The 27,934-nt window shown below is 39.5% G+C and overlaps 1 long non-coding RNA gene across 1 annotated transcript; it reads left to right on the top strand.

The window, feature by feature from the left end:
- Positions 1 to 880: 880 nt before the first annotated feature.
- On the top strand, positions 881 to 9,011 carry LOC142170709 (uncharacterized). Its single transcript, XR_012700100.1, has 2 exons — positions 881 to 1,576; positions 3,251 to 9,011. It is a non-coding gene; the product is annotated as an uncharacterized LOC142170709 (long non-coding RNA).
- Positions 9,012 to 27,934: the final 18,923 nt, after the last annotated feature.

Genomic DNA, 27,934 nt, shown 5'->3' with positions numbered 1-27,934 from the left:
TAGTGCTACCTACTGGAGAAAAACCCCGACAAGTGATATCGATGCAATAATGAACTCGCAGTCATAAAATTCCATCTCCCAAAATAAAGTGTTGAACAACATCGGCAACACCATAAAGAACGTGGCCCATACACAAAACAAAATGATGAACAAAATGAAACAATTGAGAAAAAAGTGGAGCAGACATTGTCTCACCATGCAGAACTTATCATAGCCTTGGAACTAAGGTTGACAAATTTACAATATGAGATTTGTCCGCTAGGAACTTCACTTTTCCAATTCTTCCAACAACAACAAAAAGAGACGATTTCAATTAGAGAACAAATTCAACTTCTGAGAAATGACAACTTTGAGTCACAAAAGATCCCAATTTTTCCCTCAAAACCTACCTTCTTCCCTATGTCCTATGAGCACGTTATTTTTACCCTACAGAAAAACATTCCTACAAAATTCACAAAAATAATTTTTTCCTATTTGTTTTTGAATTTATAGAATCTTAGGGTTTTCTTTTAAATTGATTGTATTCATTTAGTTGCATTTTCATTCATGTTTAATATTTTAAAATCATAAAAAAATTATCACATTTTCAGTTCATGCCATCTTAGGTTTAACTTGTATTTTTAAGAATTAATTACTCTTTAATTGTTAGATTAATGCATGAAAATTACAACCATAAAAAATATAATAAAATAATATGTTAGTCATTTTACATGCATTTTTAGTTAAATAATTGGTTAAATGATAGTTAACAGGCTAATTTTGCAAATTTAGTTTCAATTTAGGTGTGTTATCTAAAGTGGTTAATTAGCAATTAAAACAAAAGAAGGATTGGGTTGTTAACATTCTTAACTAGACCAAGCAAAATTAATAGGTCAATTTCAGGACCCAAAATCCCAAGCCTAATCGGATTCCCCCTTCCTTATTAGCCCCTTCCCACAAAAAATCCTAGACCTAATTTTGGATCCCCTTCCCTTCAAGAGAACAAAAATGATCCCCCCACCAAAAAAAAAAGGCAATAATTGGACTTCCCTACACCAACGGCACCCCTTTTTTTCTTTTTCCTCTATTGCTGCAATGAAATCCTCTCCCCATTTGAGAGCTTCAGCCGTTATCCCCATCTCCTCCAATTCCCATAGAAAAAAGAACCCCTCCCTAAAAACACTAACAACGGCTCCATTCTCCTCTCTTCTTCAACAAAAAAAAACTCATCCTCCTTCCTAAAAATTCCAAAAACGGCGACTCTCAACTCTCACCTTCATCACTAATACACACACACCAGAAAAAATAAGAACCTTCCCCAAAATTGAAAAACCCTAATAGCCCTACACTTCTTCACTTAGCCGCCACCCTCTAAAGTTAAAAATAATATAATTTTTCTTGCAAAGTCAGATTTGGGAATGAAAACTTTCAAAAAAACCAAAGTGAAATAGGAGTTCGAGGGAAGAGAAATTGGTTTGAAATTTCGTTATTCGCTACTGCTGTTGCTGTTTCGCTGAAATTTTGATGAGCTCCGTCAATTTTACTCGTCTGTGATTTCTAGTTTTGTGGCCGAGTCGGCGAGTCAAGTTTCACTAAGGTCCGTTTTTTATTGTTAAGTGTGAATCTTCAATATTGCTTTATTCTGCTAGCTCCTGTCAAGATTGAACTAAACGTGACCACATTACTATGTTTGTGTATATTCTGATTTCTTCTTTGTTTTGACATGTTGCCATTTTTATGAGTTGGGATATTCAGCATGTTTGTTAGAAAAATGTCTTAAATATTCATGGTTTGATCTCTTCTTTTATTTGTTAAATAAAAAAAACAAATACAGTAGTTATGCTGGAATTGAGCCATTTGATTTTGTTGTATATTAAATGATAATTTGGGTTATTGATTGATAATGTGGGTCGTTGTTTGTTTATTAATAATAGTTAAAGAGTTTTGACTCATAAGTTTTTGTTTGGTTAAATCACTAATTGAGAAGTGGGCTTGAGAATAGCTTTCTTTTTTATGAAACGTTCTTCTAATAAATGGACCGAATTTCCAAATTCAGAAGGCCCATTCTTTGAATAAATTTGGTCAAGTTTTCCATAATAAGAAAAATGCCTCATAACTTCAAAATCAATATGTTAGTATGCTTTTAGGCACACTCTAATTAATCAAATCATCGTGATTGTGTACATGTTCGCGTGATATGGTTACGATTCCCAAAAATAAATCAAAGTATGCGCTCGCGCAACTTTGGCCAAACAATCCCAAACTAATAAAATGTGATTAATTGTGTACACGTATGCATGACGTGATTTAAGCACCCCAAATTAAGCGGGTTTACACACATGTTATCCGTTTCAAGATTAAATCCATAAACATCATAATTAAAAGTGGTAGATGATAAAAGTGGTTAACAGAATTCCTTACCAGGTCTTCTGGTTTCACAGCCTTTAAACAGAGTCAAATATTATCGATTTGGGATTTAAAATAAACCGGTGACTTGGATCCATAAATTATCTCAAGTGGCGACTCTAAAATAAAATAAATAATCCTAATCCGAATAATGTCACTTAAATTGGAAAAACTCCCTATCCTCCTCGGAAAAAAGGAGGTGTGGCAGCTCTAGCTACTCTGCTGGGGAATAAGAACCCAGAATCTCTGGTTCAAGATTCAGAATTCGAGCTTGTAATGTGATCTATACTTAGCTTTCTTGATTTTTGATATTACTGTGTTTGTGTGCCTAATGTGCTAATTGCCGCTACCGCTTTGATATCATTTAAACTGTATAAATTGTCTTCTTACTGTGTTTGTGGGCCTAATGTGCTAATTATCTGATTCATGCGGCGTCATGATACGTAGGCAATCCCCATCGGATTCAATTATATCTATAAAATAAATTGAGTGAAAAATAAACTAAAAAAAGAAAAGAAAAATTGAGTGAAAAAGAAAGAAAAGAGTGACAAAAATAAAAGGAAAAAAGAGCGAAAAAATAGTAATAAACAAAAGAGTAACAAAAACAAAAAGAGAAAAAGAGAGTGCCAAAAATAAAAGTGACAGAAACAAGATGAGAAAATCAAGAGTGATTAAAGAGAGACAGAAATGAAAGAAAAGAGGTACAGAGTGAAAAAGGTTAGTTAAGGCCGGGATGAAACAAGCAATCGTTCAAACACATGGTAGAAACGTTTAACTGTTTAGGTGCATTGCATCCAAACGTGCGATTTCCTATCTGTTAAGCATTTCAAAACTAACAAGGTTGTTGGGTGTGCAAATTAGCCAGGTTCTGTTCAGGTGGTTGGTTTTGTTGGTAATCTCACTTTTCATCCTTACTTCACAAGAACCAAAGGCATGGTTCATATGGCCTCGGTCCTACCATACTATTATCCCTTTCAAGATGCTGCTTATGATTTGGCACCGCCTTCCTACGTGGTGATGAGCGCGCAACCTTACATGCGGTCACATCATTATACACAAAAATGAGCTCCACCTTCCAGAAATGCCCATCCTTACCAAGCTCCATATAATCCCAACCAAATGTCCCCCAGTACAATCCTCGCCCAAGAGAGCCTTTCAGAAAGAATCAGTTCACCCATATTGGTGAATCATATTCAAGCTTGTTCGAAAAGCAAATCAGGCTAGGTCTGCTGCAGCCAGTGGCCCCGAACCGGCCGAACCTCGAGTCCCCCTCGCACCGAGCTGATGCTAGATGTGAATACCACTCTGGAGTAGTGGGACATAGTACAGAGGACTGTTGGACCCTCAAGAGGGCAATTAAAAATTTGATTGAAGCCGAAAGAATCATTTTTCAGGACGAGGAGGCTCCAGATGTGACGAACAATCCCTTGCCAGCTCACAACAATGGGCCAGTAGTCAGAATGATTTGTGAAGATAAGGAATTTGATCCGGCACTGAAGGCCATTGCCGAGAAGAAGAAAAACTAAAAAACGGTCGCCAAACTTGAAAATTTCCTATCAGACGGGAGTCTCGGTAGCCAGTCTTGCGATCCTTTCTGCGTCCGGATTATCTCAGGGTGTGATCCGGATGGTTTACTTTATTGTCTTACTTTCCTATGTAAACCCTTCTATCTTTAAAATTAAAAAAAATTCATTTCATTGCCCAGGAATGTCTCTTTTCTTATTGTCACTTTTCTTATTCTCTTTTTAGTTCTATTAAATGCAGATTTAAATAACATGACATGCTTGCAGACCTCATGCCCGGATCCTAAAACGCTGTCAGACCTCGAAATAATGAATCAAGAATTAGATTGCAATGAAGATAAGTTTAAGAAAATAAAACAATGAATCGGAACAGCTAAAGAAAAAGTGGCTCCAGATTGGAAAGGTCCATACATTGCAACAAGAGTACTACCAAAAGAGAACATTGTACTTGGGACACATCGAAGGAAATGTCCCTGAAACAACTGTCAACGCAAGTGCAGTCAAAAAGTACTATGTTGGATTCTCTATATAACAATAATGTTCTCTGGTTGGGATGAAGATGACTTTCTTTTTCACTATCCAAATATTCAATCCTTTGCAAACCCTTTGAGCCGATTACCTTTCTTTGATTACCCTCTTTGGAACTTGAAAGTGTTATTGAAAAAAAACAACAAAAAAGAGATAAAAAGAAAATGAAATGAAAAATGAAAGAAAAAAAAAAGAAAAAAAGGAAAGGAAAAAGAAAGAGAAAAAAAAAACACAAAAGAAAAGAGAAAAACAAAGAAAATAAAAAATAAAGTTCCTTGAACTACGTTCGACTTGATTCTGAAAGGATACATAGGCAACCTCACTCTGGGGTTCATTCACACCAAAATAAAAATCCAAATTCCCCCAAAAGTTGAAACTGGGGCAGAAGTTACAATGGTTCGACGATGGGTTTGCCTGAAAGGTTCCAAGGTTGTAATTCAATCCAAATGCTTTTTACTCCAAACCCCTGTTCAAGTCCTTCTGATCAATCACCGAGAATGTTCAAGAATTGGAGGATACAGATACTTGGATCTGATACAACCAAATGAGAGAAATGAAATGAGAGAGTCTTATCGATGAAAACTCCCACTGGCACTGTAAGACGATGGTAAGTAAAGAAACTAAAATGAAAGTCTTGTTAGTGAAAACTCGCAAATATCACTACAAGGCGATGGTGAGAAGAGAAATGAGAGAGGTCATCTCGTGAAAACCCGCAAAGAGCACCACTGATCGAAAAAGAGGATCTTCAGTCACTGACACTGACATAGTCCTGTACAAGGTTTCTCGATTTCGAGGCAAAGGTTGTGATGAATTTCTGAGAGTCGGACGGTTTGCACAAATAAGACATCCAGTCATAAAGGCATGTCATGTACTCCAGATAAGTCCTTCTGTCGTTTCCCCGAAAGGGATACCTTTTGTTTAAATTCATTGTCCTTTCCATTGTTTATTTTTCTTTGAATTCCTTTCGGCCTAACTTTGTTCCGAAACTAAGATAAAGAAAGGATTGTAAGACTGATTTACAGGGTTCTCCTTTGATACAAGCTAATACACAAAAAGGCACCCAGCCTCATCAGGGGCATCAAGTCGACCTCGACTGGCCATGGCGGCCGATGCTTCGAAATCAAAACTCTTGGAAGGAGAAAATCTAATTGAAGTGCCTATAAAGGCAAATGAAGTTGAAATGATTGAGTTCCATGTGGATAACCATCTCGGCAGGGTTTGAAAAGCCAAGATACCCCAAATGCTCTGAAATTAAAGTTGGAAGAAAGAAGCCAGAAATGAAAGGGCAATGAAGGCGAAATAAAATTGGAAAAGGTTAAGTCCCACGCGACTAGCCGTTGCAGCAAAGTTTGAGGAGCAAAATGTTCCCCAATGCTCCAAAGTTAAAAATTGAAAAAAAAAAGAGGAAAAAAATGACAAAACAAGTCAGAAGTGAAAGGCCTACAAAGGCAAAATAAAGTCAAAAAGGTTGAATCTCACGCGATCATCCATCATGGCAAAGTCTGGAAAAGCCAGAGGTTCTCCAGGGTTAGAATTGCAATCGGTATTCAGGAATCGACCAGTTGCAGATGAAAGACCCGAGATCAAGTGACTGAAATGCCCAAGGCCACAAACGAACCACTATTTCGAACTGACAAATTGTTCTTTGTTTGAAAAACAGAAAAACAGGTGTAATTCAAAGCAACCTTGCAAGAAGCAGGTGCAATAAAAGGAAATCACGTAGAGACTAAAATAGCTCTGCAACAATAATCAATCCAAAAAGGAAGTCTTCTCCAAATTCTTTCCTGCATTTTTACTCATTTTATTAAATAAAAAAAATGAAAATGATGATGAAAAAAATGAAATGAAAAGAAAGAAAAGAAGAAAAGTTCAAAATCATGGTAGCATAGGGTCTCTAATCCCTAGCTGCGTCTTTTCCAACATAGGTTTACCACTCCTAGTTGATGCCAACATAGGGTTCCCACTCCCTAGTTGATGCCAACATAACCTAATGCCAACATAGGGTCACCACTCCCTAGTTGATGCCAACATAGGGTCACTACTCCCTAGTTGATGCCAACATATGGTCACCACTCCCTAGTTGGTGCCAACATAACCTGTTGCAAAAATAGGGTCACCACTCCCTAGTCGATGCCAACATAGGGTTTCCATTCCCTAGTTGATGCCAACATAACCTGATGCCAGCATAATCTGATGCCAACATAGGGTTCCCATTCCCTAGTTGATGCCAACATAACCTGATGCTAGCATAATCTGATGCTAACATAGGGTCACCACTCCCTAGTTGATGCCAACATAGGGTCACCACTCCCTAGTTGATACCAACATAACCTGATGCCAGCATAACCTGATGCCAACATAGGGTCACCACTCCTTAGTTGATGCCAACATAGGGTCTCCATTCTCTAGTTGATGCCAGCATCCTACTCCCTAGTTGATGTCAGCATAACCTGATGCCAACATAGGGTCACCACTCCCTAGTTGATGCCAGCATAACCTGATGCCAGCATAACCTGATGCCAACATAGGGTCACCACTCCCTAGTTGATGCCAACATAGGGTCTCCCCTCCCTAGTTGATGCCAGCATAACCTGATGCCAACATAGGGTCACCACTCCTTAGTTGATGCCAACATAGGGTCTCCACTCCCTAGTTAATGCTAGCATAGCCTGATACTAGTATAACCTGATGCCAACATAGGGTCACCACTCCCTAGTTGATGACAACATAGGGTCTCCCCTCCCTAGTTGATACCAGCATAACCTGATGCCAACATATGGTCACCACTTCTTAGTTGATGCCAACATAGGGTCACCACTCCTTAGTTGATGCCAACATAACCTGATGCCAGCATAATCTGATGCCAACATAGGGTTCCCATTCCCTAGTTGATGCCAACATAACATGATGCTAGCATAATCTGATGCTAACATAGGGTCACCACTCCCTAGTTGATGCCAACATAGGGTCACCACTCCCTAGTTGATACCAACATAACCTGATGCCAGCATAACCTGATGCCAACATAGGGTCACCACTCCTTAGTTGATGCCAACATAGGGTCTCCACTCTCTAGTTGATGCCAGCGTCCTACTCCCTAGTTGATGTCAGCATAACCTGATGCCAACATAGGGTCACCACTCCCTAGTTGATGCCAGCATAACCTGATGCCAGCATAACCTGATGCCAACATAGGGTCACCACTCCCTAGTTGATGCCAACATAGGGTCTCCCCTCCCTAGTTGATACCAACATAACCTGATGCCAACATAGGGTCACCACTCCTTAGTTGATGCCAACATAGGGTCTCCACTCCCTAGTTGATGCTAGCATAGCCTGATACTAGTATAACCTGATGCCAACATAGGGTCACCACTCCCTAGTTGATGCCAACATAGGGTCTCCCCTCCCTAGTTGATACCAACATAACCTGATGCCAATATATGGTCACCACTTCTTAGTTGATGCCAACATAGGGTCACCACTCCTTAGTTGATGCCAGCATAGCCTGATGCCAATATAGGGTCATCACTCCTTAGTTGATACCAACATAGGGTCTCCATTCCTTAGTTGATGTTATCAATAGTTGATGCCAGCATAACCTGATGCCAACATAGGGTCACCACTCCCTAGTTGATGCCAACATAGGGTCTCCACTCCCTAGTTGATGCCAACATAACCTGATGCCAACATAGGGTCACCATCTCTAGTTGATGCCAACATAGGGTCTCCACTCCCTAGTTGATGCCAGCTTAACCTGATGCCAACATAACTTGATGCCAATGTAGGGTCACTACTCCCAAGTTGATGCCAGCATAGGGTCATCATTCCCTAGTTGATGATTTTCCAACATAGGGTCTCCAATCCCTAGTTGATTTTATCTTAGACATAGGATCTCTACTCCCTAGTCGCTTTTCCAACATAGGGTCTCCACTCCCTAGTTGATTTCATTCTAGACATAGGGTCACCACTCTCTAGTCTCTTTTTCCAGGATACACAATCTCGACCTTTTATTTCAGTAATGAAGTAGTATAGAGTTTTGTTACCAATAACTCATGAAACTTTTCTAGCGAAACCTGGGGCAGGAAAGTTTTGTTCGTTTGTTTGTTTTGTTGCCTGGGCAGGTTTTACCTCGAGGCCCAGGTTCGAGACGACCAAAAGAAGAAGTCTCAATCCAGAAGAAAAGAAAAAGAAGTGAACTCAAAGTGCAGAAGTGAAGAAAAGATGTGGACTGCTCAAGGCATGATTGAAGTCACAAACTTTACATGTCCCGCCTTGATCTGAAAAGTTGAAGAAGAATGAACCAACACTTGCTGCTAACAAGCATCAAGATTCAAATCAAAGTCTGCATAGAGAACCAACCAAGACTCAAGATCAAACTTCAGAAGGTTTATAGATAGGAATCTTGTAACCCGTAGCTGATAGGTTTAGTTAGTTTAGTTTTTCATTTTGATTTTGGTGTAATAAGGAGCTCAGTAGCAGTAACAGTATCAACAACAGTGAAATCACAGCTATTCAGTAGTCCCAGCTACCAAAACTCTCAGAACTATACTGACCTGATTTCTTTATAGCCAAGGATATGTAGGCAACCTCCGAAGCAAGGTTCGGTAAAAAAATTTCATATGCTTCCCATGGAATATCCAAATGGGAAAGAATCGCTCGTAATTGCTCATTTTATCTTTGCCGAAAACTCTTTGTGTTTTCAAGCAAAGAGGGACAGCTGTGAGCACGTAATTTTTGCCTCACAGAAAAACATTCCTGCAGAAAAAAAAAGTTTTTTCCTATTTATTTTTGAATTTATGGAATTTTAGGATTTTCTTTTAAATTGATTGCATTCATTTAGTTGCATTTTCATGCATGTTTAATATTTTAAAATCATAAAAAATTGTCACAATTTCATTTCATGCCATCTTAGGTTTAATTTGTATTTTAAGGAATTAATGACTCTTTAATTGTTAGACTAATAAATGAAAATCACAACCAAAAAAATATAATAAAATAATAATTTAGTCAATTTACATGCATTTTTAGTTAAATAATTGGTTAATGATAGTTAACACGCTAATTTTACAAATTTAGTTTCAATTTAGGTGTGTTATCTAAAGTGGTTAATTTAGCAATTAAAACAAAAGAAGGATTTGGTTGTTAACATTCTTAACTAGACCAAGCAAAATCTATAGCCCAATTTCACGGCCCAAAATCCCAAGCCCAACCGGATTCCCCCTTCCCACAAAAACTCCTAGACCTAATTTTGGATCCCCTTCCCTTCAAGAGAACAAAAATGATCCCCCCACCAAAAAAAAAAGGCAATAATTGGACTTCCCTCCCCTACCTCCCCCATTGAAGACCACACCAGTGGCACCTCTTTTTTTCTTTTCCCTCTATTGCTACAATGAAATCCTCTCCCCATTTGAAAGCTTCAGCCGTTATCCCCATCTCCAATTCCCAGAGAAAATAGACTCCCTCCCTAAAAACACTAACAACGGCTCCATTCTCCTCTCTTTTTCAACAAAAAAAACAAACAAAAACCCATCCCCCTTTCTAAAAAATCCAAAAACGGCGACTCTCAACTCTCACCTTCATCACTAATGCGCGCGCGCACACACACACACGCACACACACACACACCAGAACAAACAAGAACCTTTCCCAAAATTGAAAAACCCTAACAGCCCTACACTTCTTCACTTAGCCGCCCCTCTAAAGTTAAAAAAAAATATAATTTTTTTTGCAAAGTCAAATCTGGGAATGGAAACTTTCAGAAAAGCCAAAGTGAAATAGGAGTTCGAGGGAAGATAAATTAGTTTGAAAGTTTGCTATTCGCTGCTACTGTTGCTGCTTGGCTGAAATTTTGATGAGCTCCGTCAATTTTGCTCGTTTGTGATTTCTAGTTTTGTGGCCGAGTCGGCGAGTCAAGTTTCACTAAAGTCCGTTTTTTTATTGTTAAGTTTGAATCTTCAACATTACTTTATTCTGCGCTAGCTCCTATCAAGCTTGAACTAAACGTGACCACATTACTATGTTTGTATATATTCTGATTTCTTCTCTGTTTTAACATGTTTCCATTTTTATGAGTTGGGATATTCAGCATGTTTGTTAGAAAATTATCTTAAATAGTCATGGTTTCATCTCTTCTTTTATTTGTTAAATGAAAAAAAAACAAATACAACAGTTATGCTGGAATTGAGCCATTTGATTTTGTTGTATATTGAATGACAATTTGGGTCATTGATTGATAATGTGGGTTGTTGTTTGTTTATTAATAGTAGTTAAAAGAATTTTGACTCATAAGTTTTTGTTTGGTTAAATCACTGATTGAGAAGTGAGCTTGAGAACAATTTTCTTTTTGATGAAATGTTCTTCTAATAAACTGACCGAATTTCCAAGATCAAGACCAAATTTCCATATTCAGAAGGCCCGTTCTTTGAATAAAGTTGGTCAAGTTTTCCATAATAAGACAAATGCCTCATAACTTTAAAATCAATATGTTAGTATGCTTTTAGGCACACCCTAATTAATCAATTCATCGAGATTGTGTACACGTTCGCGTGACATGGTTATGATTCCCAAAGATAAATCAAAGTATGCATTCGCACAATTTTGGCCAAACAATCCCAAACTAATAAAGCATGATTAATTGTGTACATGTACGCGTGACATGATTTAAGCACCCCAAATAAAGCGGGTTTACACACATGTTATCCGTTTCAAGATTAAATCCATAAACTCCATAATTAAAAGTGGTAAATGATAAAATGCACATAGGTTCTAAAACACGTAACTAAAATAATTTAATTAAGTTAGGTATAATTAAAGCGACCGTGTTAAAATCACGGAACTTGGGAATGACTAACACCTTCTCTCAGGTTAACAGAATTCCTTACCTGGTCTTCTGGTTTTGCAGACTTTAAACAGAGTCAAATTTTCTCGGTTTGGGATTTAAAATAAACCGGTGACTTGGGGCACCATAAATTATTCCAAATGGCGACTCTGAAATAAAATAAATAATCTCATTTCGAATAATGTCACTTAAATTGGAAAAACTTCCTGTCCCCCTCGGAAAAAAGGATGTGTGACAGTCACAAGTTTATTACCCACCAACGTTGGACTACACCTTTTCTACTTTTCCAACTACCTCACAAAATCATATTTCTTTCACCCAACCCTTAAAATTTCAAAAGGGTCTAACCCCCAAAATCTGATGATTTATGACCAGAAGGCTCCAGACTTCTATGTCTCCCAGCCAAGAAACATATCAGAAGAAGATGCCCCATGGTCGGAATCTCTAAATTCATCAGACGATGAAACAATGGAAGATAGCTCTCAATCAACCATTGAATCAACAACACTCTTCCGAAGATGATGATCACCCAATATTTGTAAACCAGCCAAGAGACCCAGAAATATACGAAGTAGGTGAGGAACAAGAAGGCATGACAGATAAACCAATCTGCCATAGTATAAGGAATAAAGCAAGATACTCCAATAAAGCAAACTAAACCATATGTATGAAAGTTTTCCTACAACGGGGCTGGCTTCAACAACCCATAAGGGACGACTTGCCAAGCTACACTAACAGTTAATTTGCTTATAGTCGCAAAAAATTTCCTACAAAGGGGCTGGATTCAACAACCCATAAGGGACAGCTTGCCAAGCTACACAACTTAGAAAACTTTTGTACTATAACCAATGTTAGCTATTATAACTCAGAAAATATTCGTACTACAATAAGCTAACTTTCTTAGAGTATTCTTACTCTATTTTCATACATGGATCAGCCTTTCCATCCATTCGAAAGAAAGAACAAGAGGAAAATTTAGAAAGAACTCATGGGTCATTTGGTAAAATGGTAGGATATTCTATAGGATGGAATATCCTATGGGATTAGTTGTTGGGTAGCATGTCAGGCTAATAGAAAGGGAAAAATATACTTAAAGATGAAAGCAATAAATTGCACAAGACAAGATAAGACAAGACAAAATTTATGTGGTTTAGCAATTTTTGTCTACTTTATAGCCACACAAAGAATAGCTCTTTAGTAATTGAAGAGAAAGAAGAAGTCGAGAGATGGATTACAACTGAAGAAGATGCATGTTTATATCCAGAACGTCTGCTTAAAAAAGTTTCAGCGAATGTGAATACGAACAGTACGGTACCCAAACTGCGCGCCGAATTCTCTCTTTCATATTGTGGTAGCCTACCTTTCCTGACTCTTATTTCTTTATGTCTCTTTCTATCTTTCCTTTCTTTCTTTTTCTTTGACTTTTCATTTACCCACATGGGTTTGTCCCACCAATCACCCCCTCAAACCTATATATATTAAGAAAGAAAAATTTAAAAAATTGTTATTTTCTTATGGCACCTTCACATTATCAATCTTGAAGGCTAATTGAGGCAGTGCACAACCTCAGTTTATCAACACCAATACCTTTGGTCAATATGTCTAACGGGTTCTTCGATCCTGGTATCTTCTGCTTGAAAAGAGTTCTATCATTTATCAACTTTTGGAAATGATGATACCTTAGTTGAATGTGCTTCGATCTTGCATAAAACACTAGATTCTTGGCAAGATGAATTGTACTCTGGCTATCGCTGAAAAGCTCACAATTGTCCTTCTCTTTACCTAGCTCTTTAGGATAATACATAATTACCCCATTGGGGTTATTGCACTTTACCAGATGTACTTTTTTACTTTGCGGGAGTCCTATGATCCCCTTGTACAATTTTGAAATGATATTATTTCAAGCTTTTTAAGCCAACTCCACTTTCAACATAGAGAGTAAGGGCACACACCAATATTTGCCTGACACACATCAAATACTAAAAACAAAAGACAAAAAAGACTAAGTATTTTCTACCTACATCCCCAAAATACTTTCCAATCCCTTCCCTGCAAACCCTAGCCCGTAACCTCGCCCTCACTTTCTTCTCTTGCCGCCCGTCAACCACCAGTATAACAAAAGGCCACCCTTCCTAGATTCTCTAATTTACAAACTTAAATCAATTTATGTAGGGGATAAGGAATTCTATGGCTAATTTCACTGCTAATTTGTCTCATCAGAGAAAAAAATTCTAATAAATATAAATTAAGTTTCACTAATATTCATTTCATCTCCTAAAATATGTAACCAAATAAGACCCACAAACATTTCGAATCGAAGCACCGACGACTTTGTTCTTCCTGGACGATCTTTAAAAAGCAAAATTGTGGGATTTCAATTAGGTCTGTATTTTTTTATGGTTGAAGCTTCCTAAGCTTTTTCTTTCGAAATCAATGAGGTGGAGATTGTAGCAATCAAAGTAATGAGGTGTGATGTTACTTCTTTCTTTTTCTTAATGAAGAAAAATTCTTTTGGATTTGGTGGAAACGGAGGTAGTAAAGTGGTGAAGGAGGGATATGTTAATAAAGATTAAAGAAGAAGGAAGAAGAGAAAAAGAAAAGTAAAATAAAAGGAAAAGAAAAGGAAAACGATGAGCTAAAGTTAAACAAAAAGAGAGAAAAGTAAAAAGATTAACATTTAATAAAAAATCTTGCAAAAACTAAATTTTTAATTTTCTTTTTTGATCCCTTCACTCTCTGTAAGCAAGTGATATACACTTTCCATGCCATGTGCGCTCGAAAGGAGATACTAGTATCAGTTCAATGTGTTAAAGGGGTCATAAGACCGCCGTAAAAAAGAAGAGTGCATTTGATAAAGTGCGACTACCCCAACGGGTAATGATGTATTATCCCTAGCTCTTTAAGAAAGTGCTTGAACCAAATCATCTTTTTTTTTTTAACTTTTGCTATTGTCATGTACTCTGCTTTAGTGGTAGATAGAGTAACACTTTTCTGAAGTATGGACATCCAGCTAACAACAGTACCACCCAAGGTGAACACGTAGCATGTGGTACTTTCTCGACTATCTAGATCGCCGCCTAAATTTGCATCAGCAAAACCTTGTAAGATAATATTGCTCTTTTTAAAACGAAGTGTCATACCTGATGTGCCTTTGAGATATCGTAATATCCATTTGACACCTTCCCAATGATCTTTTCCTGGATATGACATGTATCTATGGACAACTCCAACTGCATGGGCTATGTCAGGTCTAGTACAAGCCATAGCATACATCAAACTTCCTACTGCTGAGGCATATGGAACTTTGGACATGTACTTCCTTTCTTCAACAATCTTTGGTGATTGGTCCTTTGACAGATTAAGATGGCTTCCGAATGGAGTGCTTCTGGTCTTTGCATCATGAAGACTGAATCTATTTAGCACCTTTTGTATGTACTTTGCTTGAGACAACTTTAAGGTTCCTTCAGACCTGTTTCTGCTAATCCTCATCCTAACTATTTGCTTAGCTAGTCCTAAGTCTTTCATTTCAAACTCCTCCGCCAGTTGTTGCTTAACCCTGTTGGTCTCATTTATGCTACATCTTACAAATAGCATATCATCAACGTACAACAGTAAAATGATATAGGATTCATCAAGATTTTTGATATAACAGCAATGATCCATCTCACATCGTGTGAGACCATTGTTGTGCATGAATCCATCAAACTTCTTGTACCATTGTCATGGAGCTTGTTTCAAACTGTACAAACTCTTGTTCAACTTACACACAAGGTTTTCTTTACCAGAAACTTGAAAACCTTCAGATTGCTTCATGTAGATGTCTTCTTCAAAGTCACCGTGCAAGAAAGTAGTTTTAACATCTAGCTGCTCCAAATGCAAATTTTCTACAGCTACAATACTTAGCACCAACCTAATAGTAGTTAATTTGACTACAAGAGAGAAGATCTCGGTATAGTCAATTCCTTTCTTCTTCGGAAAGCCTTTTACTACTAATCGTGCTTTGTATCTCTTCTTACCCTCATGCTCTTCCTTGACCCTGTACACCCATTTGTTTTGTATTCCTTCTTTCCTTTTGGTAATTCTGTAAGTATCTATATTTTATTCTTTTGAAGAGAATTTATATCTTCTTTTATCGCTAGCTTCCACTTATCAGATTTTATCGCCTGCATTGCTTCAAAAAAATGTTCTCATTCTCCAGCATCTATCAGAAGTAGATAGTGGAGAGAGAGAGAGAGATAGGCTAACCTATCTGGAGCATTCATGACTCTTTTAGATCTCCTTAATGTAGGTTCAGGAGTAACTTATCCCGAATTTGATTCAAGTCCTGACTCCAGATTTGGTTCTGCATATGATTCTATATTTGGTTTTGGCTCTGATCTAGATTCTTCTTCTGGTTCTTCATATTCAATTTCAGACTTAGTTGTAATCCCTCTAGCCACTTCATTTTCTGAGATTTCTTCTAACTCAATTATTTTAGATGTCTGCCTGTTGATGTTGGTGCTGGTTGGTTCTACTCCAAGCTTGTCCTTGTATATCATATTTTCATTGAATGTGACATTGCTGTGTCTTAAGATCTTTCTATTTTGATTAACCCAAAATTGATAACCAAAATTATCATCACCATAGCCAATAAAGAAACATTTTTTGGCTTTAGGATCTAGCTTATCTCTATCATTAGAGATTATATGAACATAAGCAACACACCCAAAGATTTTCAAATGTGAGAGAGTTACCTACTTTCCTTTCCATACCTTCTCAAGAATATCCAAATTCAGCGGTACATAGGTGTAAGGCCCCGTAAAATGTTACCAAGAACTCGATGTTTGTGGTGCGAGGTAAGCTAATGTGTTAGAAGGGTATAGAGAATTCAAGCTCGCCGCAGTATGAACTTTTTGAGTTGCGCAAAGCATTGTGGAGTTAGTAGTATTTTTTGTGTGCAGATAATGGCGTTTATGTTGTCCATTATGCAAGCGCACAACTACTCCATGGACCGCAGATTTGTCGCATAGTGGAACAGGAGAAAACCCAACTTTTGGAGGTCATTTTGCGATCCATTATGCGATCACATAATTATTTCGCAGGCTGCACTTCTATCGCAGAACCAGCATGAGAAAATTTTAGAGGGAGATTATACGGTACATTATGCGGTCACATAACTGATCTATGAACCGCAGATCTATCACAGACTAGGCGAGGCCGTCCTAGTATTGGAGGACCATTTCACGGTCCCTTTTGCAGACCGTAGACCTATTCTGTAGTACACTCTGCGACCGTAGAGTCGAGTTCGGAGTGTCAATTTTATGTTTTTATAACTCGACCCCATTTTCATAAAAAGACCTTGGGGGTTATTTTAGAAGGTTCCAACAGATTTAGAGAGAGGGGAGTGCTTTAGAGAGGGAGGAGGAATCCCCAAGTGCTTTGCTCATAAATCCTTGTTCGACTCTTGAATATTCAAGGGAATCACTCACTAGACCACCACCTATTCGGGTAAGTTCTTTTCCTTAATATTCCATGCAAGTTTGTTTCGGGTCTAGGTAAGATGGGGATTAGAAGATATGGCATACATCTTTAGGGTCTTGGAGGTTGTTGAATAACCCGGGATGAATTGTTGGTTGATATGGGTTGTGGGGTGAAGGAAATTTTATAAGAGAACCTTGTATTCAAATTTGCACGCCTAGTGCTTGATGAAATACCTAGGTGAGTTGAACCCATGAACGCTTTCCTAATTATGGTATAATTTTTGTTATATCTCCAATAGATTGAAATCGCTAGAAATTTCGAAATGTTGTAGTAATCTAAGGAAGGCTCAAGCGAGGTATGTTGGTTAATCTCTTTCTATAGAATCAGATTCCTCGATATTCTCGTAAACTTCAACTATGGTTGATCAAATTCCTATTTCCGTCATTATTGTCTACTTCTATGGTTAGCTTGTCAAAATTCCTATAAGTTGATTCATATTCCGATTGTATAGGATATGCTCCTCTTTTATGCGTATCCTCAATTTGTTTTGAATTCTTACATGTATGTGAGTTGAAGATATAATTTTTCTAAATGTTCAAAATATCCTTACACATTTTAAGAAGATCATTGAAAGGAAATGAATGTATGAATTGTGAAGTGCGGCCATCGCGCTAAGCATGAAAATTACACTTGTAGCCAATAGTGCCAATGAATTGAAATGATGTGTGAAAGAATATGAAATAAGCTGTAACTCCTTTTTATGATTTGGGAGTATCGTTTAGTCACCTAGGAAGGGTAGGTTGAAATAACCTAACTCCGAAACTACACGTGCTAGTATAGGAAAGATTAAGGGGTAAATCCCCGCGCTGATGTGTTGAGACTATTCTCCTTAATTGGGACGGGATTGATGTGTTGAGATTATTCCCCTTAATTGGGATGAGTTTATTGCTAGAGAAAGATGATGTCGACCCACACGAGATTGTGATGAGATGGCTCAGCCGATCAAGCCGAAATCGGACGCCATACTGCGCACATGGTGGTGTTGTATTTGGATGTCGAGTGTCACCATCCAAAATCTATTAAAGGTTGTGATGGCGTCGGACACCACTGTCAAGCAATCCAACACTAAATAGTTAATTAATTTCTCATTTTAATATTTTCGAAATCATAAATTTCCTTCAACTTAACTAGTAAAAGTTGAACTTTACAGAATAATAATAAAGTTTTTCAATTCCAATACAGAATATCCCATAATCATCCTAGAAACCGGTGTCACAAGTGCATGAGAATTTACTAGGAAATAAAATAAAATTCAATAACTGTTCGGAATACAATTTGGACAGAAAAGAAAATACAAGTACTCTGAAGGAGACTCTACTGGATGCGGATCGTCTCATAAGATGCAGCTCACCTAAGTCCCTGTATCAACCACGCCGTTGCACCCACAAGGCCACTAGACATACATGTGCCTGTACAACAAAAATATATAGCAAATATAGTATGAGCACGAAAACAACGCGTACCCAGTAAGTATCCAGTCTAATCTCGAAGAATAGTTACGAGAGGTCGACTCCGACACTTACTATGGCCAAAAAGAATATACTGATATAAATTTTATAAGGCGACTGTAAACTCAATAAAATGAAGTCAGTAAATAATTCTTTTGTTAATAGGATATTTCCACATTTATTTTCATCTTTAATAATTTTTATTTCCAGCCAATGAGGCCACATCAATTATTAATAATTTCAAAACAATCAATTAAGTCATGTGCAAATCATGTCGAGGTCGTACGACATGATCCAACATAATATTTAGACTGTGCACTGTCAGAGGGTCAAATGGCATGAACCATAGATGCATCTATTTAATCTGCCGAGGCGTTTAGCCCGTTCCATAAAAAGAAAATACAATCAAATAGTCAACCAAGAATTCATCAAGGAGCAATGTAACGACCTGGCCGATCGTTTTAAGAATTAATACCCTGATTCCGTATTAACTGCTTTCCCCGTGTTTGTTTTTGCTATTGTGCGTTGCCGGGAGGATTTATTTGGAGTTTCAGAGAGTTTTGGAACACTTAGTCCCTAAATGAGAGTTTAAGCTTAGAATTTGGACCGTAGTCAGAGCAGTGTGAAGACGGTCTCAGAATAGAATTCTGTCGGTTCCGTTAGCTCCGTTGGATGATTTTGGGCTTAGAGGCATGTTCAGATTGTGTTTTGGAGGTCCGTAGCTTATTTAGGCTTGAAATGCCGAAAGTTGAATTTTTTGAAGTTTCTGGTTCGGTAGTGAAATTTTGATATCGGGGTTGGAATGGAATTTAAAAAGTTAAAAGTAGCTCCGTAGTGTTGAATGTGACGTGTGTGCAAAATTTCAGGTCATTCGGACGAGGTTTGGTAGACTTTTTGATCGAAAGCGTAATTTGAGAGTTTTTGGAGTTCTTAGGCTTAAATTCGATGTTTAATTGGTGTTTTGATATTGTTTTGAGCGTTCCGAAGGTTGGAACAAGTTTGAATGATGTTTTAGGATTGGTTGTTAGGTTTGGTTGAGGTCCCGGGGGCCTCGTGTGAGTTTCGGGTGCTTAACGGAAATTGAATTAGACTTAGGAAAGTTAGATGTTGGCTGAACCTGTCATAACAGCACCTGCATGAATGAGACCGCAGGTGGGCGCCGTAGAAGAGGCTAGGTGACCGTAGAAGCAAAATTTGGTCCAGGCTCCAGAAGTTGCAGGTGCGGAAAGGCAGTCGTAGAAGCGGAAATTTGGGTTTAATGAAAAGTCATAGGTGCGACTTGGTCTACACAGAAGCGAGACCGCAGGTGCAGTCCTAGAGCCGCAGATACGGTTTCACTAGTCAGAAAAGGGGCAGAATTGAGGGTTTAGTCTAAAAACCTTAGAAATTGATTTGGGAGCTCGGGATTGGCGATTTTGAGAGGGATTTTTACCTGAGTGTTTTGGGTAAGTAATTCTTACTCGGTTTTGATTAATTTTCACGAATCTATGCTTAAGTTCATCTTTTGAATTCGAATTTGGGGTGAAAACTTGGAGAAAAATTAGAAAAGTTCCTAGGCCTAATTTTGGGGTCTTGATCTAGAATTTGATGTCGGATTGGAATAATTTTTGGTATAAATGAACTCGTGAGGGTATGAGAATTCTGAATTTGTAAATTTTACCCAATTCCGAGATGTGGGCCCGGGGGGAGTTTTGGTCATTTTTTCTAATTTCGCGTATTAGCTTAGAATTTACTAGTGGGATCAGTTACTTGAAGTTATATTTACATTATGCAATTGATTTGAATATATTTAGGCCATTTAGAGTCGAGTACTCGTGGCAAGAACGTGGTTTCGGGTTGATTTTTGAGCCGATTCGACGTAAGTGGCTTGCCTAACCTTGTATGGGGGAACTCCCCTTAGAATTTGGTATTGTTGATATGTGAAATGCCTTGTACGTGAGGTGACGAGTGCGTACTTGTGCTAATTATTGAAAATCCTATTTTCATTAAGTAACTTTAATTGTGTTTCCTTTCCTATTTATACTACTTCCAATTTAAGTCTGTTGTTAGCTTAGGGAAGCATGTCTAATTGACTTAATTGCTTTACTTGCTCAAACTGCCTTATTTGGATTATGTGTAGCATGCTAGGTTAGAAATACCTGTTTTACCTTGGAATGAAATTGAATTTAATTGAGTATTCTTCGTGTTGCTGCTGTGTGTTTACTTTGGGACTACATGACGGTATCCCGGGAGATCCCCTGCACATATATTGATTTGGACTGTAGTGCGGGATACCGAGAGATCCCCAGCACATATATTTATTTGGACTGTAGTGCGGGATACCGAGAGATCCTCAGCACGTATATTGAGGATACTTAGAGATCCTTGGGATACCGAGAGATCCCCAGCATATATATTGAGGATACTAAGAGATCCTCGGGATACTGAGAGATCCCCGATTGTTATCTCTGTGTTAAGCAGTATTCCTTTTGTGATTATTTTGTCTCTATTATAGTTGTTGTTATTATTATTATCCTGTGTTACTTCTTATTGTTAGCATTTAATTATATTGTTGTATTCTATACTGTTTTACCTCGTTTTTCAGCTATAATCAGTAGGGCCCTGACCTTCCTCGTCACTACTCGACCGAGGTTAGGCTTGGTACTTGCTGAGTACCACTGTGGTGTACTCATGCCCTTTCTGCTTATGTTTTTCATGTGCAGATCCAGGTACTTCGACTCAGTCCTACTACCCTTGAGGCGAGGCGATCCTCTAGAGACTTCAAGGTATATCTGCCGTGTCCGCAGACCGAGGAGTCCCTTTCCTCTCTCTCTTATAGTTTTAACCCTTCTGTATTTATCTTGATTTAGACATTCTGGGGTTAGAGCACAATGTAGTATTCATAGCTTGTGATTTCATGAGATTCCGGGTTTTGGGAATTGTTCAGATCTTGTAAGGTATATGCCGAGCGGTATCTTAAATACTGCTATATTTGTTTATCTTCAGTTTTTACTAGTTTTTCCACATTTTGGTTCTTTTTCTGCAATTGTTAGGCTTGGCTAGTCGTACAGATTAGGTACCGCCACGACAGTTCATGGAGGGCAAACTTGGATCGTGACAAGTTGGTATCAAAGCTCTAGGTTCATAGGAGTTATGAATCACAAGCTAGTTTATTAGAGTCTCGCGGATCGGTACGGAGACATCTGTACTTATCTACAAGAGGTTATGTAACTGTTAGGAAAATTCCATTTCATTTGATTTCCTTGTCGTGAGAGATTTTTGATATCACAATTCTAAACTTCTATCTTCTATACACGTGCTACCCGAGATGATCAGGCACTCATGCCCCCTACTGCAGCCGTCAAAGGTCAGGGTCGGGGCCGGGGTAGAGGCCGAGGACGCGCACGTGGTGCAGCCAGAGCACCCGCGCAAGCTGCCACCGAGGTACCACCAGCAGTTCTAGCTAGAGTCCAGGCACTTGATACGCCTACTACTACTACTACTCCAGCTCTCCAGGAGACTTTTGCACAGCTCATGAGCATGTACACCTCTTCGGCTCAGGCAAGGTTGCTTTCCCTTGCTGCAACTACATCTCAGGCTGGGGGAGAAGCATAGACTCCCGCCGCTCGCACTCCTGAGCAGCAAGTGCATGTTGATTAGGTGTCGAAGATTATTCCTACATAACCTGCAGTCCCAGGTCAGCCCGAGGACAAGGCATCGACTTTCGAGGATGAGCAGCTGAGGCTTGAGAGGTTCAAGAAGTACAAGCCTCCTGTATTTAGTGGTCTAGCATCGGATGATGCTCTGAAATTTCTAGATGAGTGCTACCGTATCCTCCTTACCATGGGTATATCAGGATCGAGCGGGGTTTCCTTCACTACCTTCCAGCTTCGAGGAGGTGCCTATGAGTGGTGGCGTACGTATGAGCTAGATAGTCTAGATGAGGCAGCTTCCCTGACTTGGACTCAATTTTTAGATATGTTCCTGAGAGAATATGTTCCTTATAGCCTCAGAGACGCATGGCGCACGGAGTTTGAGCATTTGCGCAGGGTACTATGACTATCTCGGAGTATGTTGTCCGTTCGCTAGCTTGGCCATGCCCCAGCCTTGGTTTCTACTGTTCGTGAGAGGGTTCACCAGTTTATTGAGGGGCTTATTCCCAGCATCAGGTCTAACATGGCTCATGAGTTGGAGATGGATATTTCTTATCAGCAGGTGGTGAGTATTTCTAGGAGGATAGAGGGTATGCATGCTAGGAATAGAGAGGAGAGGAAGGCCAAGAGGTCTCGAGAGTCGGGCCATTATTCTAGTGCTTGTGCTCCAGCTGCAGTTCGTCATGGTAGGGGTTATATGAGTCTCCCCATTCATTTAGCTCTTCTAGTAGCCAGTGGTATTCCAGCTCCTCCTAGGCCTCAGGAGCCTTATTATGCACCTCCAGTATCTAGTGCACCTCCTGCGCGAGGTGCTTTCAGAGGTCAGTCCAACAAACCTGGCCCGAGCCAGTCACAGCCACCACGTCCTCCCAGAGCTTGTTTTGAGTGTGGTGACATATGCCATGTGGTGAGGGATTTCCCCAGACTTGAGAGGAGTACACATTCACAGACTTCTCAGCCACAGCGTGCCCCGCAAAGTTCTCAGGCTATAGTTACAGCTCTAGCTGCTACCCTACCTGCTCAGCCAGCTAGAGGTGGAGGTCGGGGAGGTAGAGGTCGCCCTAGAGGGGGAGGCCAAGACAAATATTATGCCCTTCATGCTCGTACCGAGGCTGTCACCTCCGATTCTGTCATCACAGGTATTGTCCTAGTTTATCATAGAGATGCATCGGTTTTATTCGATCCAGGCTCCACCTATTCTTATGTGTCTTCTAATTTTGTCCCGCATTTATGTGTACCTCGGGATTCTTTGAGTTCCCCTATTTATGTTTCTACTCCTGTAGGAGATTCTCTTATTGTGGATCGTGTTTATCGGTCGAGTGTGGTTGCTCTTAGTGGTTTTGAGACCAGAGCCGATTTATTATTGCTCAACATGGTAGCTTTTGATGTTATCTTGGGCATGGACTGGTTGTCGCTCCATTATGCTATTCTTGATTGTCACACCAAAATCGTGATGCTGGCTATGCTAGGTGTACCACGAGTAGAGTGGAGGGGTACCTTAGATCATACTTCCAGTAGAGTTATTTCATTCCTTAAGGCTCAGCGTATGGTTGAGAAGGGGTGTGACGCGTATCTAGCTTATGTCAGAGATCTCAATATTGATACCCCTATAGTTGATTCAGTCCCAGTAGTACAAGATTTTTCTGATGTGTTTCAGCTGACCTTTTGGGCATGCCGCCCGATAGAGATATTGATTTTGGCATTGATCTGTTGTCGGGCACTAAAGCCATTTTTATTCCTCCGCATCGTATGGCCCCTCCTGAGTTGAAAGAGTTGTAGGATCAGTTACAGAAATTGCTTGATAAAGGTTTTTTTCGGCCCAGTGTATCATCTTGGGGTGCTCCTATTTTGTTTGTGAAGAAAGAGGATAGTTCTATGCGTATGTGCATTGATTATCTCCAGTTGAACAAAGTTACAGAGAAGAATCGTTATCCTTACAAGTTCCTTGTTATGTCATTTGGGCTGACCAATGCCCCAATAGCCTTTATGCATTTGATTCATAGTATGTTCCGACCATATCTTGACTCGTTCGTCATTATCTTTATTGATGATATTCTGGTATACTCCCGGAGTCGGGAAGATCATGAGCAGCACCTGAGGATAGTGCTTCAGACTTAGAGGGAAAAGAAGTTATATGCAAAGTTCTCGAAATGTGAGTTTTGGTTGGATTCCGTGGTATTCTTAGGCCACATGGTATCGAGTGAGGGTATTCAGGTGGATTCGAAGAAAGTGGAAGCAGTGTAGAGTTGGCCCAGACCATCCTCAGCTACAGAGATCCGTAGTTTTCTTGGCTTGGCGGGTTATTACCGCAGATATTTTAAGGAGTTTTCATCTATTGCAGCCCCTATGACCAGGCTGACCTAGAAGGGTGCTCCGTTCCAGTGGACGGAAGAGTGTGAGGCGAGTTTTCAGAAGCTCAAGACAGCTTTGACTACAACCCCAGTTTTGATATTACCTACAGGTTCGGGGTCTTATACTGTCTATTGTGATGCCTCGAGGATTGGCCTTGGAGCGGTATTGATGCAGGACGGTAGGGTGATTGCCTACGCATCCAGACAATTGAAGGTACATGAGAGGCATTATCATGTCCATGATCTCGAGTTAGCTGCTTTTGTTCACGCTTTGAAGATCTGACGTCATTATCTGTACGGTGTGCCTTTTGAGATTTATACTGATCACCGGAGTTTACAACATCTGTTCAAGCAGAAGGACCTTAATTTGCGTCAGAGGAGGTGGATAGAGCTGCTGAAGGACTATGATATCACTATTTTGTATCACTCGGGCAAGGCCAATGTGGTGGCCAATGCTTTGAGCCGCTGGGCGGAGAGTTTAGCTTATTTAACAGCAGCGAAGAGGCCCATGGTGATGGATGTCCAGGCCTTATCCAGCCAGTTTGTGAGATTGGATCTTTCAGAGCCAAGTCGGGTTCTAGCTTGCGTGGTTTTCGGTCTTCCTTGTTTAATCGTATCCAGGAGCGTCAGTTTGATGACCCTCATTTGCTTGTCCTCAAGGACAAGGTTCTGCACAGTGATGCCAGAGATGTGACTATTGGTGATGACGGGGTATTGAGGATGCAAGGTAAGATTTGTGTACCCAATGTTGATGGGCTTTGGGAGTTGATTCTAGAGGTGGCCCATAGTTCGCGGTATTCCATTCATCCGGGTGCCGCAAAGATGTACTAGGATTTGAGGCAGCACTATTGATGGAGGCGGATGAAGAAAGACATAGTTGGGTTTGTTGCTCGGTTCTCAATTGCCAGCAGGTGAAGTACGAGCACCAGAGACCGGGTGGGTTGCTTCAGCAGATAGAGATTCTGGAGTGGAAGTGGGAGCGGATCACTCTGCTGGCTGTGGATCATCTCATAAGATACAGCTCACCTAAGTCCCTGTATCAACCACGCTGGTGTTCCCATAAGGCCACGAGACATACATGTACCTGTACAACAATAAAATGTACAACAAGTGTAGTATGAGCACGAAAACAACGCGTACCCAGTAAGTATCCAGTCTAATCTCGAAGAATAGTTACGAGAGGTCGACTCCGACACGTACTATGGTCAAAAATAATATACTGATAATATGATAAATTATGAATTTTATAAGGCAACTGTAAACTCAATAACATGAAGTCGGTAAACAATTCTTTTGTTAATAGGATATTTCCAAATTTATTTTCATCTTTAATAATTTTTATCTCCGGCCAATGAGGCCACGTCAATTATTAATAATTTCAAAATAATCAATTAAGTCATGCGCAAATCATGTCGAGGTCGTACGGCCCGATCCAACATAATATTTAGACTGTGCACTATCGGAGGGTCAAACAGCGCGAACCATAGATGCATCTATTTAATCTGCCGAGGCATTCAGCCCATTCCATAAAAAGAAAACACAATCAAATAGTCAACCAAGAATTCATCAAGGAGAAATGTAACGACCTGGCCGGTCGTTTTAAGAATTAACGACCTGATCCCCTATTAACTACTTTTCCCGTGTTTGTTTCTGCTATTGTGAGTTGCCGGGAGGATTTATTCGGAGTTTCGAAGAGTTTTGGGACACTTAGTCCCTAAATGAGAGTTTAAGCTTAGAATTTGGACCGTAGTCGGAGCAGTGTGAAGACAGCCTCGGAATTGAGTTCCGTGAGTTCCGTTAGCTTCGTTGGGTGATTTCGTGCTTACGGGCGTGTTCTGATTGTGTTTTGGAGGTCCGTAGCTTATTTAGGATTGAAATGTCGAAAGTTGAATTTTTTGAAGTTTCCGGTTCGGAAGGGAGATTTTGATATCGGGGTTGGAATGAAATTCCGAAAGTTGGAGTAGCTCCGTAGTGTTGAATGTGACGTGTGTGCAAAATTTCAGGTCATTCGGACGAGGTTTGGTAGACTTTTTGATGGAAAGCATAATTTGAGAGTTTTTGGAGCTCTTAGGCTTAAATCCGATGTTTAATTGGTGTTTTGATGTTGTTTTGAGCGTTCCGAAGGTTGGAACAAGTTTGTATGATATTTTAGGATTGGTTGACAAGTTTGGTTGAGGTCCTGGGGGCCTCGGGTGAGTTTCAAGTGCTTAACAAAAATTGAATTAGACTTATGAAAATTTGATGTTGGCTGAAACTGTCATAACCGCACCTGCGTGAATGAGACCACAGGTGCGGCGCCGTAGAAGCGGCTAGGTGACCGCAGAAGCGGAATTTGGTCCAGGCTCTAGATGTCGCAGGTGCGAGAAGTGGATCGCACCTGCGAGATCGCAGGTGCGGAAAGGCAGTCGCAGAAGCGGAAATTTGGGTTTAATGAAAAGTCGCAGGTGTGACTTGGTCTACGCAGAAGCGGGACCACAGGTGCTGTCCCAGAGTCGCAGATGCGGTTTCATTGGTCAGAAAAGGGACAGAATTGAGGGTTTAGTCTAAAAACCTTAGAAATTGATTTGGAAGCTCAGGATTGGCAATTTTGAGAGGGATTTTCACCTAGTTTTTGATTAATTTCCACGAATCTATGCTTTGAATTTGAATTTGGGGTGAAAACTTGGAGAAAAATTGAAAAAGTTCCTAGGCCTAATTTTGGGTTCTTGATGTAGAATTTGATGTCGGATTGGAATAATTTTTGGTATAAATGAACTCGTGAGGGTATGAGGATTTTGAATTTGTAAATTTTACCCGATTCCGAGAGATCCCCAACATATATATTGAGGATACTAAGAGATCCTCGGGATACTGAGAGATCCCTAGCACACATATTGAGGATACTAAGAGAACCTCGGGATACTGAGAGATCCCCGATTGTTATCTCTATGTTGAGCGGTATTCCTTTTGTGATTATTTTGTCTCTGTTATAGTTGTTGTTATTCTTATTATCCCGTGTTACTTCTTATTGGTTGTATTTAATTATATTATCGTATTCTATACTGTTTTACCTCGTTTTCACCTATAATCAGTAGGGCCCTGACCTTCCTCGTCACTACTCGACCGAGGTTAGGCTTGGTACTTACTGAGTACCGCTGTGGTGTACTCATGACCTTTTTGCGTATGTTTTTTATATGCAGATCCAGGTACTTCGACTCAGTCCTACTACCCTTGAGGCGAGACAATCCTCCAGAGACTTCAAGGAATATCTGCCGCATCCGCAGATCGGGGAGTCCCTTTCCACTTTCTCTTATAGTTTTAGCCCTTCTGTATTTATCTTGATTTAGACATTCTGGAGTTAGAGCACAATGTAGTATTTATAGCTTGTGATTTCATGAGATTTTGGGTTTTGGGAATTGTTCAATTTTTGAGATCTTGTATTGGTATATGCCGAGCGACATCTTAAACACTTCTATATTTGTTTAGCTTCAGTTTTTATTAGTTTTTCCGCATTTTGGTTCTTTTTCCGCAATTGTTAGGCTAAAGATTTCTTAAGTTTAACCGGACAGTTGACTTTTTGATATCGGGGTTGGAATCTAGTTCTGAAAATTTTTATAGTTTCGTTATGTCATTTATGACTTGTGTGCAAAATTTGAAGTCAATAGAACTTGATTTGATAGGTTTTTGCATCGAATATAGAAGTTGGACGTTCTTAGTTTCATTATGC

Source organism: Nicotiana tabacum, chromosome 16 (genome assembly GCF_000715075.1).
Source record: "Nicotiana tabacum cultivar K326 chromosome 16, ASM71507v2, whole genome shotgun sequence".
Taxonomy (NCBI): domain Eukaryota; kingdom Viridiplantae; phylum Streptophyta; class Magnoliopsida; order Solanales; family Solanaceae; genus Nicotiana; species Nicotiana tabacum.
This window is presented reverse-complemented; position numbering and strand designations above follow the sequence as displayed.